Raw genomic sequence first — 16,000 nt, 5'->3', positions numbered from 1 at the left:
GCATAGATACAATCTGCATTTCCAACAACTGACTTGACATTGCCAAAAGGAACTCAATGCCTACATATCGACTTGTATAAGAAGAGTACTCTGTAGTCCTTGGCATATTTGGAACATTTAGAGACATAGCCAAGTCACAAAGATCTTCAAATGAGGCTATTGAGTTGTCCTTCTTCGCAACATAATACATTAGTTTCATGGTAGTGATGATCCTTGCCTTATTTGCATCATCTATTGATGCAATGTGCACTGGAATTGGCTTTGCTTTCTTTTCCACTGCACAAGTGTACTTGGCCATTGCCATCTTATGGCCTCTAGAAAAAGCATGTACCTTGATCGCATTATGTTGCATAGTAATACATCCATCTCCTATACCCCATGGACCGAATGCTTTGTACATTTCGCACCATTCACATTTCATAACTCCTTTTTCGCCATCCCGCAAAACATATTTGAGCCAAGGAAAACTTTTCTTTCCATTGGGCTCTAAATTTTCCTATTGAACCTTGTTTTTTCTCTCCTTCAGCATTTGAAGCAATACTTGCATTTCCTAAAGAAGGTTCCCCTTCCAAGCCATGCATATTACTTGCATTTTGTGTGGAAGATGACCCTTCCAAGCATCCATGCATATCTAAATCCTCTTGCAAATCATCATTAAGATCAAAATCAAGAGGAGAAGTAGTAGCTTCCTCAAGAGCCGGAGAGGGAGCTACCCAACCAAACATTGCTTTCAAAGACTTTTGCCTCTTCATTGTTTTGGGTGCCATTGAGAATCTATACTAAAACACATACATTATAAAGCATTAATTTGCAGAATTATTATTATAACGCTTAAAAAATAAAGTGATAAAGATCAGATCTCGTACCTTGATCTCAAAAGCAAGAATATCGTATAGTCAAAGCCCTTTGAGATTATGGATTACCTCCTCCCCACAAAGTCACTATCCTCAAAAGCTCACCCTCAATATCCAATGGAAACTCCTATAAGATGAAGACCACATCAAATTTAGATACACTTGTGTTTACAACCTATAATCATTTAGAGCCCACATACATCTATGAATTACTTATGCAAATCAACAATCACCAATAATCACCTTATGAGTCTCTTAATAAACAATAAACAATAAACTCATATTATAAATAATAAACTGTCACTTATTGAATGATAGCGGCAAGGATCACATAATATATTTCTTCCTGTAGGCATTTTTTTCTCTTTCTTAAGATTAGTGTGAAGCGTGGGCAATTGTTTCTTTCTTTCTTTCTCTCTCTCTCAATCAATCAATTCATTACAATTTACAATTGTTTCAATAAATAAATGTAAATTGTAATAGGCTCATTAAAAATTAAAACCATGGATCATGGAAGGCTAGGGATGGCCGCGGCCCACTAGTCTCTAGGGGCTCCCTTGGCCCTTGGGAAATATGCAGCTGTGGGCAGTGGCAAGTGCCACAGTGGGCACTGGGCATTAGGCACATCATGCTCTCTCTCTCTCTCTCTCTCTCTCTCTCTCTCTCTCTCTCTCTCTCTCTCTCATGGACGATTGGAATTTGGACCATTGCAATCAAAGTAATAGGTCAAATCATCCTAATTCCTGCCTCGTAGAGTTGCAGTGCCTCCCGACTCCCGAGTCCCTCCTACGCAGTGTGGCTTGTTGCCCCCCAACCTCACGGAGTCACGATTCCCTCCTACGGCCTGTTGCTGCTTGCCCCCTAACCTCAGGCAGCAAGCTTCGCCTCCTTGGTCTGCTATTGCAAGCTACATAGTACAGCACATCCAAATCTGCAGTTCCCCATGGGCCATGTCGTCTTGTCCTCTCAGCCTTCGGTGGTTGGGCCTCGGCCTTTCTTCAAGCACGGCATGGCAACCTGCTCTTGCCTGCTCTCTCATTATCATGGGATCTTGGAAGATTCCCCCTACCTCGGCCTCTAGGCTCCCCCTTCTCCCCCTCCACAAACCCTGCCAAGCTGCCGCAGCAATGCACTATGGTGCTACCTCCCCTTCTTCCCCATCCTCGGATGATGGATCTATTGGCAGTACATTTCCCCTTCTCTCGAGTCTCCCATCCTCGTCTCTATTGGCAATACACTATCCCATTGTAGCTACTAGCAACCCACGGGCCACAAGATAGCGGTTGGAACTTGGGAGTAGGTGGTAGGCAGTAGGCAGTAGGCGGCCGGACCAGTAAGCAGGGCCCAAGGGTTGTCCCTCCTCGTCGGCTTCAACAAAGACTATAGTTCTCTCGAGTCTCCAGAGTCCAGATCCCCCCCTTTACATTCGACATTAGAAGCACCATTAATCGAGGTGCAAGTGCCAAGAGATAATCTAGTTTGAACTTGGCAATCTGGGTAACAGTGGACACTGGACAGTGGCATAATGCATCCACTTGCATCATGTAACAGAAGTGAACTTAGGAGTCAGTTCAAGACTGAACGTACCTTATATGAGGTAGAACATAGTCTAGGCCCCAGGGGCCAAGAGGCTCTCGAGTCTCAACTCTCGAGTCTCAAACTTCAGTCCTGACTCCTCATTGCTCCAAACTTCAAATGCTCAATCTGCAAGTTATCAGCTGGCATACCATGCGGCATGTATCTCAATGGGGAAGTTGGAACTTGGAACCCTAAGAATCACGATTCAGAATGATAGTACATACTATAGACTACAATGTATTGTTGCAAAAACCAAGAAAACAAAATCCAAGAAAATAACAAACATTTCAAAAAGAGGTCCCTCTAGCTTGAGCCTTCTGCCCCGTAGGCTGTAGTTTGGGAATTGGGCAGTGGGCAGTGGGCAGTGGGCACTAGTTCAAACTTTGGGCCCCGGGCAATGGGCAGTGGGCACCCCAAGTTAATTAGTACCTTGTATCAAATTCAACTTGTATTTTTTAACTCTACCCGTCAAAATGATGCCCATGTGAAATATATACACTTCAATGGTGACGGGCATATTAAAATAATGAAAGTAAAATACATGCTATGGACCTAAAAATGTGCATGATGCCCTTCAAAAAGCAGGCTTGGTCATAGGCTGTAACTTTCAAAATTGAAGGTGTTTGGATCATCTGTTTAAATGTCTTAATGTTTAAATATATTGCTCTGATGATTTCGTTCTAACATCTTGCTGTGCTATCGAATTGATCCCAATCATCAGGATGCAGACATCATTGTGGCGGACCTTACGATCAACAGAGATCGAATGGACAAGGTGGACTTCACTCTGCCTTACATTCAGTCCTCACTTGTGATGGTGGTACCTCTCACACATGGGAAGCCCACCACCATGTGGGACTTCCTGCATCCCTTCTCATTGCAGCTATATTGGCTGGTAATAGGATGTGCCTTCCTTTCCACTGGGATGCTGCTTTACATCCTGGAAAACAAGAACCCAGAATTCATGAAGGATTCCAGGCATGGCAAGCACAGATCTCGTCCCAACCCTGAACCTGTTGATTCTAGGACCATGAGAGGTTCACCAACATCAAACACGAGCTGCAGCAGAACAGATAGTATGCAACCGCGCCGCATTTGTGAGAGAAGCCCTCATGAGGTGCCTTCTCATCCCAATGAGGACAATAGCAACAACAATGACCACACTGGCGTCGATGAGAATACCACCATGGAACCGCCTTTCAATGGCAGCCTAGGAATTGAAGCTCAGCGTTCAGTTCATTCTCCTCTAAACTCCCCGGTTTCCCACAAGCAACGGCTCCTCAATGCCTATTGGTGTGTTATAAATCCTTATTTTCAAACTGATTTTTAATCGGACTATTAATTACTGTACACAGGCATTAAACTTCTTAATAGTATAAGCTGAATCAAGCCACAGTATACTTTCAGCAATTCAACTTACAAAGACAGATCTTGAACTGTATCTGTTAGGGTAAAATTAAATATGTATTCGGATTGAAGCAACCTGCACAACATATTTCACACGATTTGCATGCTCCTTCTCATACTGTTTCTAAAGAAATTTTTGGATCAGGTTTACATCACTGTGCGTGTTTTTTTCTCAGCGTAAGTACTCGTTTCAAGCCTTCAATGTCTCACCCATTTTGCCTTTTACTCTTACAACCAGGACCTGATCACAAGAGACTAATGCTGAGATATGTTTGATGCAGAGGAGTATGTAAGAACACGTACAGGACGCATCGTTACTGTCGCTTGGCTGTTTACTGCAGTACTAATTTTCTACTCTAGCTACACAGCAAGCTTGGCATCCCAGCTTTCTGCTCAGCAGCTCTTTCCTACCATTCAAAGCTATTAAACCCTGCTAAAGAGTGACACTAAGCTTGTTGGTTATCAAAGCGGGTCATTTGTGGGAGACTATCTAAGGCACTTGGGTTTCCCACACCGGAGATTAAAGACATATGCTTCTCAAGAAGACTATGTGAAAGCTTTACAATCAGGTCACAGTAATGTGGCGGCTGTTCTGGATGAAACCCCTTACGTGCAAATTTTACTGCAGAAGCACTGCAATGATTTAACTAAAGCAGGCGATCAGATTGCCTACTTTGGTGGATTTGGCTTTGTAAGTTGCCGAACTCCCTTTATAACTTGCTATATAGGAACTTTAGACACCTATCCATATAGAAAAAAAAGAGAAATTTTCTAGATACTTACCAAAGTATCTAGAAAAAGTCTCATGTAGTAAAAGTGGAACACTTTACAAGTTAGTGATATAGTAAAAAATTCTTATATAGGAATTTCAAGATTCTCTAGTTATCTATGTAGTGAAATTTTACTATATAAACAGACTAGTTAGAACTAACCATATAGTATTTTTTATATATAAAAAACTAGTTGCAATCATGTAGATAGTTTTAAGAATTACTAATATGGTAAAAAATATAAATCAAAATAATAAAAAGAATAAAAAGATATTATCTTCATTAGTAAAGAGGTCAATTCAAGATACATATATCATCAATACTCAAAGGTTTATTGTGATTTTTTGTAACATGAATTTTCTCTCTATAGAGTAACCAATCTACGAGAGCTTTTCTCATGGCTGGCAATGTTTGCTCATTGCGTCCTCCTAAAAAAGTAGGATCTCTCTTAATAACACCATATGTAGATTTTAACGATGCATATACCTCATCAATGGATTGGATGTCTAAATATTTGAGGAGAATGGTTTCTTGGTCTTCCTCTTCAAATGCATTAACAACCTGCATTTTAGAAATACAACATAGATTAGAGTGCTACCACATCATAATTTAATTAGCTACTCTATTGTCTTAATATTTAATAACATTGAGTTACCGATGAAGTTCTTGATGGCAATTCTATATTAGAAGGATCCACACTTTTTGATGGCTCAACATGGTCGAGAGTCTATAGTATAGACAAGAAAATAAAGTTAACAAAATTAAATTATGCCACATTTAGTAAAAAAAAATGCAAAGAAGTACCTTAGATAATTTCTTATTTTTGCCCTTACTCTCCTTTTGTTGTTGCTTGCTTTGCTGCATTTTCTCGCTCAACTTATCACAATAAGTTTGTAATTAGATATAATTTATTAAATGCATATATTAAAATAAAATATCAAGAGATAGCTAAGCATACCTTACGTACACGAAGACTTTTCCGTGCTACTTCAACCTCCTCAAGATCTTGGATCATATCTTCTGGAAGAGAGTGTTCACTACCGCATACAGATGGATTTCCTTGTAGTAGCTCCATAAAACTATGATCTGAGTTTAAATAGTCCTGAAACATAAGTTAAGTGTTAGAGACAATCAAATGAAAAAAGACTACAAACCAAGATATACTAACCATTTCATTATTTTTTTGACATTTTTCGGAAGCAGAAATTGAAACAAGAGGTGGACCATCATTGTGAGATTCCAACTAGTACAAGCAAGAAAATTGAAGTCAATATCAAAAACTAAAAACTCTAAATATTAGAATATTTAAATGAGTGAACGATGTACATACATGTGTTGCACTATTCTCAGAAAAGATGCATTGTTCTTCCACCATAAGTTGTGGATAATACACCTCATCACTTGTATCCTAAAATTTTAGAGAAAATATAATGAAAGGTAAATATATCTAAGAAACCTAAAGTGAAATGATTATAATAATGATCAAGATAATAAAAATTATACAATAGAAAAAATAAAACTTGAGATGAAAATTGCAAATCTTACCGGTTTTTGTTGCATATCTACTTGCTCGAAGCTACGATTCTTCTATTAAAAAAACATAGTTGTGCCAATCAGTACCAATTTCTTGTGTATATAATCTATGGGGTGAGAAAATTTTGATAAATAAGTATGCTTACCAAAGATATATCCACCAAAGATGATCTTTTCCTCTTGAGTTTCTTTCTGAGATTTTGAGCAACAGAAAGATAGTACAGATATACATCCTCCTTTTTCCAAAGGTAAGTAGCACCAGGAAACTCAAGGGGTAAAATTTGATCATAGTTTTGATCTATGATCTCTAAAATTCTATGTTTGTCATCTTTATTATTATGAAACCGCAAATCATTGCCAATCTCATAGCTCTTGACCCAATTATACACTTTTCTGTGATTAGCACAATACCTAACATTTTGCGTATCTCGATAGTATTTTAGTAAAAATGGTTTTCCAAACTCATCTTGGTCATCTCGACTAATCCTTTTAGGTGGTTTGAAAATCTGGTCATATGTAGGAGTCTTCATCAGAGATACATCCCCTATTTGTATACTCTTGATTTGCTTTTGAGGTGGCAACTGGACTCTTTTACTTTGTATTGAAACCGGTTTGCTTATGCTCATTATTTGTTCGTGGTGCGCAGATCGGACGCAGGTAGCTCACGTAGTGAATTCCCAAAGGTCCCCAAGAACAAAGTACTCTACTTTTTAGCACAAACACCAATGTAAAAGCAAGCACGACATGAGACAAGAGACAAATTGGGTTGAATCTCCCCCATGCCTTGTGTGAGCGCTTCACAAAGCATGTATTTAATGTATATTTCCAATCTTTTTGCTCAAAAATAGCCCAATTACAAAAATATGACAAGCTTTTAGCTTTTGAGTTTGCTTTCTACCAAAAATAGGAAAATAAAGCTAATGGACGGTGCCCAAAGAGTCTGGCACGCCCAATCTCAATGTCCAAATAAAAATAACATATCCAGGCGCATAAGCGCATACAAAATAATAATAAATAATCGATGTCTCTATAGACATAATCAAAATATAGGCGTGGCGCCTATCAAAATATAGTCCACAGATCGAAAACCCGCTAGACTCCAATGCTTTCCTCCGCCACTGCTGCTATCTCTACACATCAACTGAAGCATTCACAATCGTTAGTAAAATAACACAATTAAACCGACAAAAGTGAATACCTAGCAGTCTTCAGCTACATAAATAAATCAACTGGTTAGAAATAAATCCTAACCTTAATTTATTACGAGTGCGCACTCTAAACTCATAAACGTTTATTAATTTAATATGCATTTTGCGGAATCACCCGCTATGGAATCACCCATGTACACACTAAATTAATGAAACGCCCGAAAAGGACAGGTGTCCCCATCAACTTCTCGCACAAAGAATCCTCTTTGTGTATGAGCCCCGGTCATCTAAGTTTACGGAATCCACCGTAAAACCTCACGGAATCCACCGTGGAATATGCCTCCTGGCATCATACCCCCGGGGTGGGATAGCAATTGACCTCAATTGCTATTAGCTCAATGTGGAGCTAACAGAGTGGGGAAAGCATTTAGGTCTCTAGCGTGCATCCATTGTGCTTCTTCTACAGGATGGTTCTTAAATTTCACGAGATATCTAGAGTACCTTCGGCCAGTTCTAGTGGTCATGTAATCAGTGTCTATGATGGCTTCTGGTTCAAGGATTTCAGTCTCTTCTTCTAGTAAAGGTGGGTTTTCATAGACAGGGTGGATAGGTAATTGTCCTCTAAATGGTCTCAATAAACTAATATGAAATGTATTATGAATTTTCCAATGAGATGGCAATTCTAACTTGAATGCATTGTCATTAATCTTATGAATGATTCTAAATGGTCCGTAGAATCTAGGGGCTAATTTAACAACTGGATGTCTATCTACACTTTGCAGTCTACGCTTTTCTATTCTAAGCCAAACATAATCATCAACTTTGAAATTCATGGCTTGTCTTTTCTTGTTGGCTTGTTTGGTATATGATTGTTGGGCTTTAGCAATCATATCCTTGACCTCATCAAAAATAGTGTTATGCATAACAGCAATATCATCGGCACTTTGTATTCTATTAGACAAAGATGCAACAGGTGTAGATAATCTATGTCCATAAATAACTTCAAAAGGTGCTTTCTTTGTAGATGTGTGCGGTGTATTGTTATATGCAAACTGTAATAAATGTAAATGAGTATCCCATGTCTGAGGTTTAGAGATAGTGTATGCACGTAAAAGATCTAAAATAGTGCTATTTGTGGCTTCTGTTTGTCCATTTGTTTCTGGATGAAATGCAGATGAAAAATCAATCTTTGTGCCTAGATTTGCAAACAGTGTAATCCAGAAATTATTACAAAATCTAGAATCTCTATCTGAAATAATCACTTTCGGCAATCCATGGTTAGTAAAAATAGTTTTCAAAAATAACTGTGCTGCTTGTGATGCTGTTAAAGTTTTCTTACATGCAATGAAATATGCTTGCTTACTAAATCTATTTACAATTGTCCAAATCATGTCATGGTTAGATTTAGTATTTGGTAAGCCAGTAATGAAATCCATAGATATATGTTCCCAAGGTTTAGATGGAATAGATAAAGGCATTAATAACCCATACTGTTTACCATGATGTCTTTTTATTCTTTGACAAATCAGACATTCAGAAACAAAATTAGACACATCTGCATCCATATGCGGCCAATAAAAATCTTCAGTTAACATGCGTAATGTAGAAATGATACCTCTATGACCTTGATATGGGGGACAATGAATTTCATTCAAAACAAAAGATCGGAATGGAATAGTAACACACAGTCTCTTTTCAAAGAACATAAATCCATCATTATATGACAATGAATCAACAGGAATGAAATTATTTTGAACTAATTTTTGCCAATCAGAATGAAAAGTAATATCCTGGTGATATGTGTCTTTCATAGCAATCAAAGAATCAAAAGATATGATAGAAATGTTATGAATTGCAGGTCTTCTACTTAATGCATCGGCAACTACATTTTCTTTTCCAGGTTGGTATTGAATGATAGGATGGAAACTTTGAATGAATGAAGCCCATTTGATATGACGGTCAGAAATTTGGGGTTGGCTAAGTAGATGTCTAATGCTTTGCTGGTCAGTCTTTATCATGAATTCTGAACCCATTAAATAATGCTTCCATTGTTTCAATGCTTGTACAACTGCTAAGAGTTCCTTGTCATAAGTGGAATATTTAAGCTCAGAGGGTTTCAGCTTAGAACTAGAATATGCTATTGGATGGTTGTCTTGCATTAGCACGGCTCCTATTCCTGATCCGCTAGCATCGGTCACAACTAAAAAGAATGGTCTATTAAAGTCAGGCAATTGTAGGACAGGGGCATTGGTCAATGCACGTTTAAGTAAATCAAAGGATTTCTGCTGGTTTTCAGTCCATTGATAAACAATACCTTTCTTAAGAAGTTTGGTCAGTGGTAAAGCAAGTAATGAGAAATTACGTACAAACTTCCTATAGAAACTAGCAAGACCAAGGAATGAGCGTAATTCATGTACATTTTTAGGAATAGGCCAATGCAATATTGCGTCAATTTTCTTAGGATCAACTTTTATTCCTTCTTCTGATACAATATGACCTAGATATTCTATTTCTGTCTTAAAGAATTCACTCTTGTCAGGATTTGCAAACAATTGATTTTCTTCCAGTAATTGAAAAACTAATGATAAATGCTCATAATGCTCTTTTTCACTTTGACTGAATACTAAAATATCATCAAAGAAAACAATCACACAATACTGATATTTTAGAAAAATACGGTTCATCATTCTACTGAAAGTGGCAGGTGCATTAGTTAATCCGAATGGCATAACTAAGAATTCGTAATGGCCAAACTGTGTCCTGAATGCAGTCTTAAATATGTCGGATCTATCTAACCTCACCTGATGATATCCAGATTTAAGGTCAATTTTACTAAATATAGAAGATCCTTGCAGTTTATCCATAAGGTCGTCAACTCTAGGTATAGGATACCTATTCTTTACAGTGATCTTGTTTAATGCTCTGTAGTCAATACACATCCGATAAGTATTATTCTTTTTCTTGACTAGGAGCACAGGTGCACCGAATGGAGAACTGCTAGGTCGAATTAAACCTCTATTGAGTAATTCTTCTACTTGAGTCTGGATTTCTTTTTGCTCTATTTGATTGTGCCTATATGGGGCTTTGCAAGGTGGTTGTGTGCCAGGTATTAGGTCAATCTTATGGTCTTCTGGACGTGATGGAGGTAAACCTGGTGGTAGGTCTTCTGCAAAACAATCCTTAAAATATGCAAGAAATTCCTTATGTCTAGGGTGCATATGAGTTTCTTTTGCGTGCAATTCATTCACCCAAATGAGATATGATTTAGTGTTCTTGCGTAGTGCACGTTTTGCTTGAGTATGCGAAAGCAGTGGAAACATATGAGATGCATGCATACCAAATAATGTAATAGATTTTCCTTGAAAATTTATATTCATTGTGTGTGTAGAATAATCTATATTGGGATTATGTTGGTGTCTCCATGGCATTCCTAGAATAATGTCGCTAGACTGTAATGGGACAACTAAGAAATTTCTTCTTTCAATATATGGACCAATTTGAATTTCTAAATTTTGAACTTCTTGTGTGCCATTGAACCTAGTACCTAAAAATGCAGCTTTTATGCGATAGTGCGTAGGTACTGTATGCAATTTCAATTCCTTTACCAATTTTGCTGAAATAAAGTCATGCGTACTACCGTCATCATGCAATATAATTCTTTCTTTTCCATGTACCATACATTTCATAGTCAACAATGAATGTAAAGTAGGCATACCTGGTAAAGTGTCGGAAGTAGTAGTAGGATCATCTTCTTCTTCAGTGAAGTCCGGCATATCCTCATGCTCGTCTTCATCCATAGCTCCAAGGTAGTTGATATGTGCTGATGGCTTCTTTGAATGACAATTTGCTGCGAGATGACCTGGCTGGTGACACTTGTAGCATACGATGGGCTTGGCTTTGGTCACATTATTTGCAATGGCTGGAAGTCTGGGTATATTTGGATTTGCTTGTTGGATAGGCTTAGGATTTGGATTGATAGTGGATGGTAATGCAGGTGGTTTAGGCCAATTCTTGCGGAAAGATGGTGATGAAAAATGACCTGGATTAAACCTTCTGAAATTTGAATTGAATTGTTTAGATCCATAATTACCGTTTGCTTGGAATGGCTGTGGTCGTCGATCTCTTCCGTGTAACTTATCTTCAGTGTCGTGAGCTAAGGAGATGGCATCTTCAAGGGTAGCAGGCTTGAACATATTCACCTCAGCGTAGTAATGTCCAAGAAGTCCAGACATGTACTTCCGCTTATGGGTCGTCTCTGGTACGTCTTCAAGCATGCGTAGCTGTAAGAGTGCATTCCAAAAACGCTCTGTATACTGTGGTATAGGCTCACGGTCGCGTTGTTGAAGTAAATCCCATTGCTTGATAGCCTTCTCATGAAATTGCGGTGGAAGGAAATTTTGCATGAACTTCTTCTTGAAATCTTCCCATGTAGCAGGACATTCTATGCTCTTGCGGACGACAGTCCACCAAAGTGATGCTCTATCTATCAGATGATTAGTAACACACTTGATTTTATCTTTCTCAGGATAAGTTTCCTCATGGAAATAGTCATCAAACTGGCTAATGAATGATAAAACAGTCTTTCCTTCTCTTATGCCATTGAAAGTGCGAAACTTGAAACTTCGTTTACTTATCTTGGATTCCTTGCGAATGGTTTGTGCTTCAAGAGTGGCGTCGATGGTACGGCGAATCAGATCTTCAGCTTGGGGTTCTTCTTTATCAGTGGACGCTCCTTGTAGCTTTGTCAATTGCGCTTGCAAGGCTTGCCTAGCTCTTCGCTCTTCATCCAATTGTAACATGATAAGATCCAGCTTTTGTTCCATGGTAGGCTCGGGTAGGTCGTCTTCAGCCATAGGATCATCCATATGTGGGGTAGTCATCCTGTAAAACTCAACAAACCTTTCTCACTCAAAATCAGTTAGCGGGATGAGCGTAGCTCAAATTTGGGGTTACAAGGCTATGTATTTTTGGGTATTTTCTTCTTCAATTTTCAGAAATTCTGAAATATTTCTGTCTCGGTTTGCTGAAAGTACTTCAACGAACTTGTAGATAGGTAAAACAGCTTGCTGCGAACAACTTTCCAGTTCTGAGTTTTTGCAAACGAACAAGTCTTCTAGGAGTTTCGAGCGTTAGTCAGTTCTGATTTAGTCTGACTTGCAGAGTTGCAGACTTAACAGACTTGCAGGATTGTTGACTTGCTGGACTTAGCCGATTTGCAGGACTAGCAGGACTTGTTTAGAGTCGACTTGCGAAACTTGACTTCTGGTGCGCAGGACCCGGAGTTTGCAGACTTCTCTGCCTTCACTGACTTGCAGAGTATAGAAGGACTTAAGCTTAATAAATTAAGCTTAAGCTTCATAAGCTTAAGAAGAAAAAGAAGGCGCCGTTTTCTGATCGTGAGGGGGGGGGCCGTTTTTTTTTAAACGCGGAATTTTCGGACTGATCTTCTTACACCACGACTTGACGATTTGAAGCTTAGGCTTCTCTTAAGCTCTTAAGCTTTGTAATTAAGCTTTTTAATGAAGAAGATTAGAGCTTTCTCACTGTTTTATCACGACTTGATGAAGAGAATTGATGAGTGGTCCTCTGCCGACAGAGAGTGGTCCTTCGCGATCTGACAGTGGAAACAGGGGTTCTTGATCGCCAGAAGTCTGCATGTATCGACGGTTCGCGACGAGATTGACTGTAGAGGCCGTTTGTTCCTGGAGCTCCGCCTTCGCCTGAGATTGGTAGCGATTGGAAGCCCTTGATCTCTGCTCCGCTCTGATACCACTGGTGCGCAGATCGGACGCAGGTAGCTCACGTAGTGAATTCCCAAAGGTCCCCAAGAACAAAGTACTCTACTTTTTAGCACAAACACCAATGTAAAAGCAAGCACGACATGAGACAAGAGACAAATTGGGTTGAATCTCCCCCATGCCTTGTGTGAGCGCTTCACAAAGCATGTATTTAATGTATATTTCCAATCTTTTTGCTCAAAAATAGCCCAATTACAAAAATATGACAAGCTTTTAGCTTTTGAGTTTGCTTTCTACCAAAAATAGGAAAATAAAGCTAATGGACGGTGCCCAAAGAGTCTGGCACGCCCAATCTCAATGTCCAAATAAAAATAACATATCCAGGCGCATAAGCGCATACAAAATAATAATAAATAATCGATGTCTCTATAGACATAATCAAAATATAGGCGTGGCGCCTATCAAAATATAGTCCAAAGATCGAAAACCCGCTAGACTCCAATGCTTTCCTCCGCCACTGCTGCTATCTCTACACATCAACTGAAGCATTCACAATCGTTAGTAAAATAACACAATTAAACCGACAAAAGTGAATACCTAGCAGTCTTCAGCTACATAAATAAATCAACTGGTTAGAAATAAATCCTAACCTTAATTTATTACGAGTGCGCACTCTAAACTCATAAACGTTTATTAATTTAATATGCATTTTGCGGAATCACCCGCTATGGAATCACCCATGTACACACTAAATTAATGAAACGCCCGAAAAGGACAGGCGTCCCCATCAACTTCTCGCACAAAGAATCCTCTTTGTGTATGAGCCCCGGTCATCTAAGTTTACGGAATCCACCGTAAAACCTCACGGAATCCACCGTGGAATATGCCTCCTGGCATCAGTTCGGAACTATCATTCTTTGATTTTAGTTCCTCAATTGTTTTTTGCAAAGTGATGATAGTTTGCATCATTGAATCTAGAGTTTGTTGACTTGGGGAGGCCATGAGACAAGCTAAAATTAAATCAAGAAACTATGTTAGTATTCAACCAATAAAGAATCAATCAATCATATAAAAAGAATACAATATACAACTATACAAACCATGAGACAAGCTAAAATCAAACAAGATAAAAGCTAAAATCAAATTTATAACTTTATATGCTAGTATTCCTCAAAGAAGAGATTATATCCATACATTAATCTTCTTCAAGCAAGAAATTTTCTCATTTTTTAATAATCACACATGCACACATACACACATACACACAAAGGTCCAACTACCTATACATGAGACACAACATGAGCTATATCCACGAGATACCGTCCTAATATACAAATACCCATAGATAAAGCATTATGATATACACAATGGGATGGCGATCAGATAATGATATCCATTATGACCAATGCTACTAGCACCCATTTCAATCTCCAAGAATGCAACACACACACACACTCTCTCTAAAGCAGTCAAGTTACATCACGTGATCTCCACACTATTGGAACATTTATAGACTCTCCACTTGATAATGTTACTCTCCTTCTCTTTGTAACTTCAAAGTTTGACATTACCATGCAACACAAATTCCAATCCCTCCAAATATCTTCATCAATATCAATTCTCCATGTACTTCTATTATGATCACACTTCAACCATGACAATTTGCACATTTTTTCTTCATAATTTACCTCTCTTATCATTGCATGAATGTACTCCCCATCCATATCATCATGTTTTCTTGCCAACACAATATCATATTTTTCCAACCAAGGAGGTATACAACCAACTGCCCCTATTTGTAATAATCTTGTTCTTTGAATTAGATCTTTTACCTCATATGCAATAAGTCTATTATGTAAAGGTAAAGGAACAAACTTATGCAATAAAGAACTCAATGGTCTTATGCAATCCCATGTAAATGGAAGTCGTTGAGTTTGTAGTACACTCATTCCCATGATTGGATCTATAAGTAAGCATTCTTCATTTTCTTTTACAGTTATGCATTGCTTGTAATATTCTCCACTAAAAAAGGTGTAATACTCCCCATCCCATTGAATGGAAAAAAAATTAGTGAGTCTTGCTTTCCAATGACCTATACTTTCTAACGTACTACAAAAAGTGTCAGTTTTTACCACGACGTCATCTGCGATCTTGTATATTTCTCCATTATAAAGAATTCTTCTATATGTGGTAACTAGATGTCCTACTAGTGTATTCTCTTGAAGACCAAGAAATTGTGCAATATATTTTTGTTCATCGGATGAAAGGGGCCTACGTTCTCTTCTCTTTTTTGTGATTAAAATGCATTTTTCACGCATCATTATGTTATAGGGATATTGGGAATCATCTCTTTCAAAAATTTTCCACATCTCCTTTGCCTTCTCAATTGAAGAAACCTCCACAATGCCATTCTCATGAAATGAATAACAACACGGTGTCTGGTAATCAGTGAAAGCATAACCATCAGGTAAAACAAGACATGCATGTACTTGGATAAGCATTCTTTCATGTGGAAAAAGCCCATCTACTTCCATTTCTAATAACTTAAATATTGAAGTGAAGAATGTCCTCTTATAATAATTTACATAAGATATTTCGTTAAAGCGATTATTAGTCTTTACCGCTATATACAATGCTACCATTCGCTCAAAGTCACAACACCAATACACATCATGCGATCCATGTCTCAATATGTCATCTAGTAGTTCTCCATTTCCCGCAACGTATTCTAAGGGAGAAGAATTTGCACCAAAGGCTTCTTCCTTTCGAACTCTCCAAGCAGAAAACAAAGTACGTACAATACCTAAACATTCTTTTGACCAACCAATACATCGACTATAACTATAGAAGGCATGTGCAATATCTATGAGCAACAAACCTAGGTCAAAAATTGACTTTGGTATCTCATCAACTATACCTAAAATATATGGTAAGCACCATTGGATGAACTTTTGGTTCTCTTCGGCCTTAAA

At 38.3% G+C, this 16,000-nt stretch overlaps 1 pseudogene; it reads left to right on the top strand.

Moving 5' to 3' along the window:
- The first annotated feature begins 3,148 nt into the window (after window positions 1-3,148).
- LOC148012025 (glutamate receptor 3.1-like) lies at window positions 3,149-4,764 on the top strand (annotated as a pseudogene).
- The last annotated feature ends 11,236 nt before the right edge of the window (window positions 4,765-16,000 follow it).

Source organism: Lygodium microphyllum, chromosome 27, assembly GCF_053477565.2.
Source record: "Lygodium microphyllum isolate KBCC chromosome 27, Lygodium_microphyllum_v1.1.10, whole genome shotgun sequence".
NCBI lineage: Eukaryota > Viridiplantae > Streptophyta > Polypodiopsida > Schizaeales > Lygodiaceae > Lygodium > Lygodium microphyllum.
This window is presented reverse-complemented; position numbering and strand designations above follow the sequence as displayed.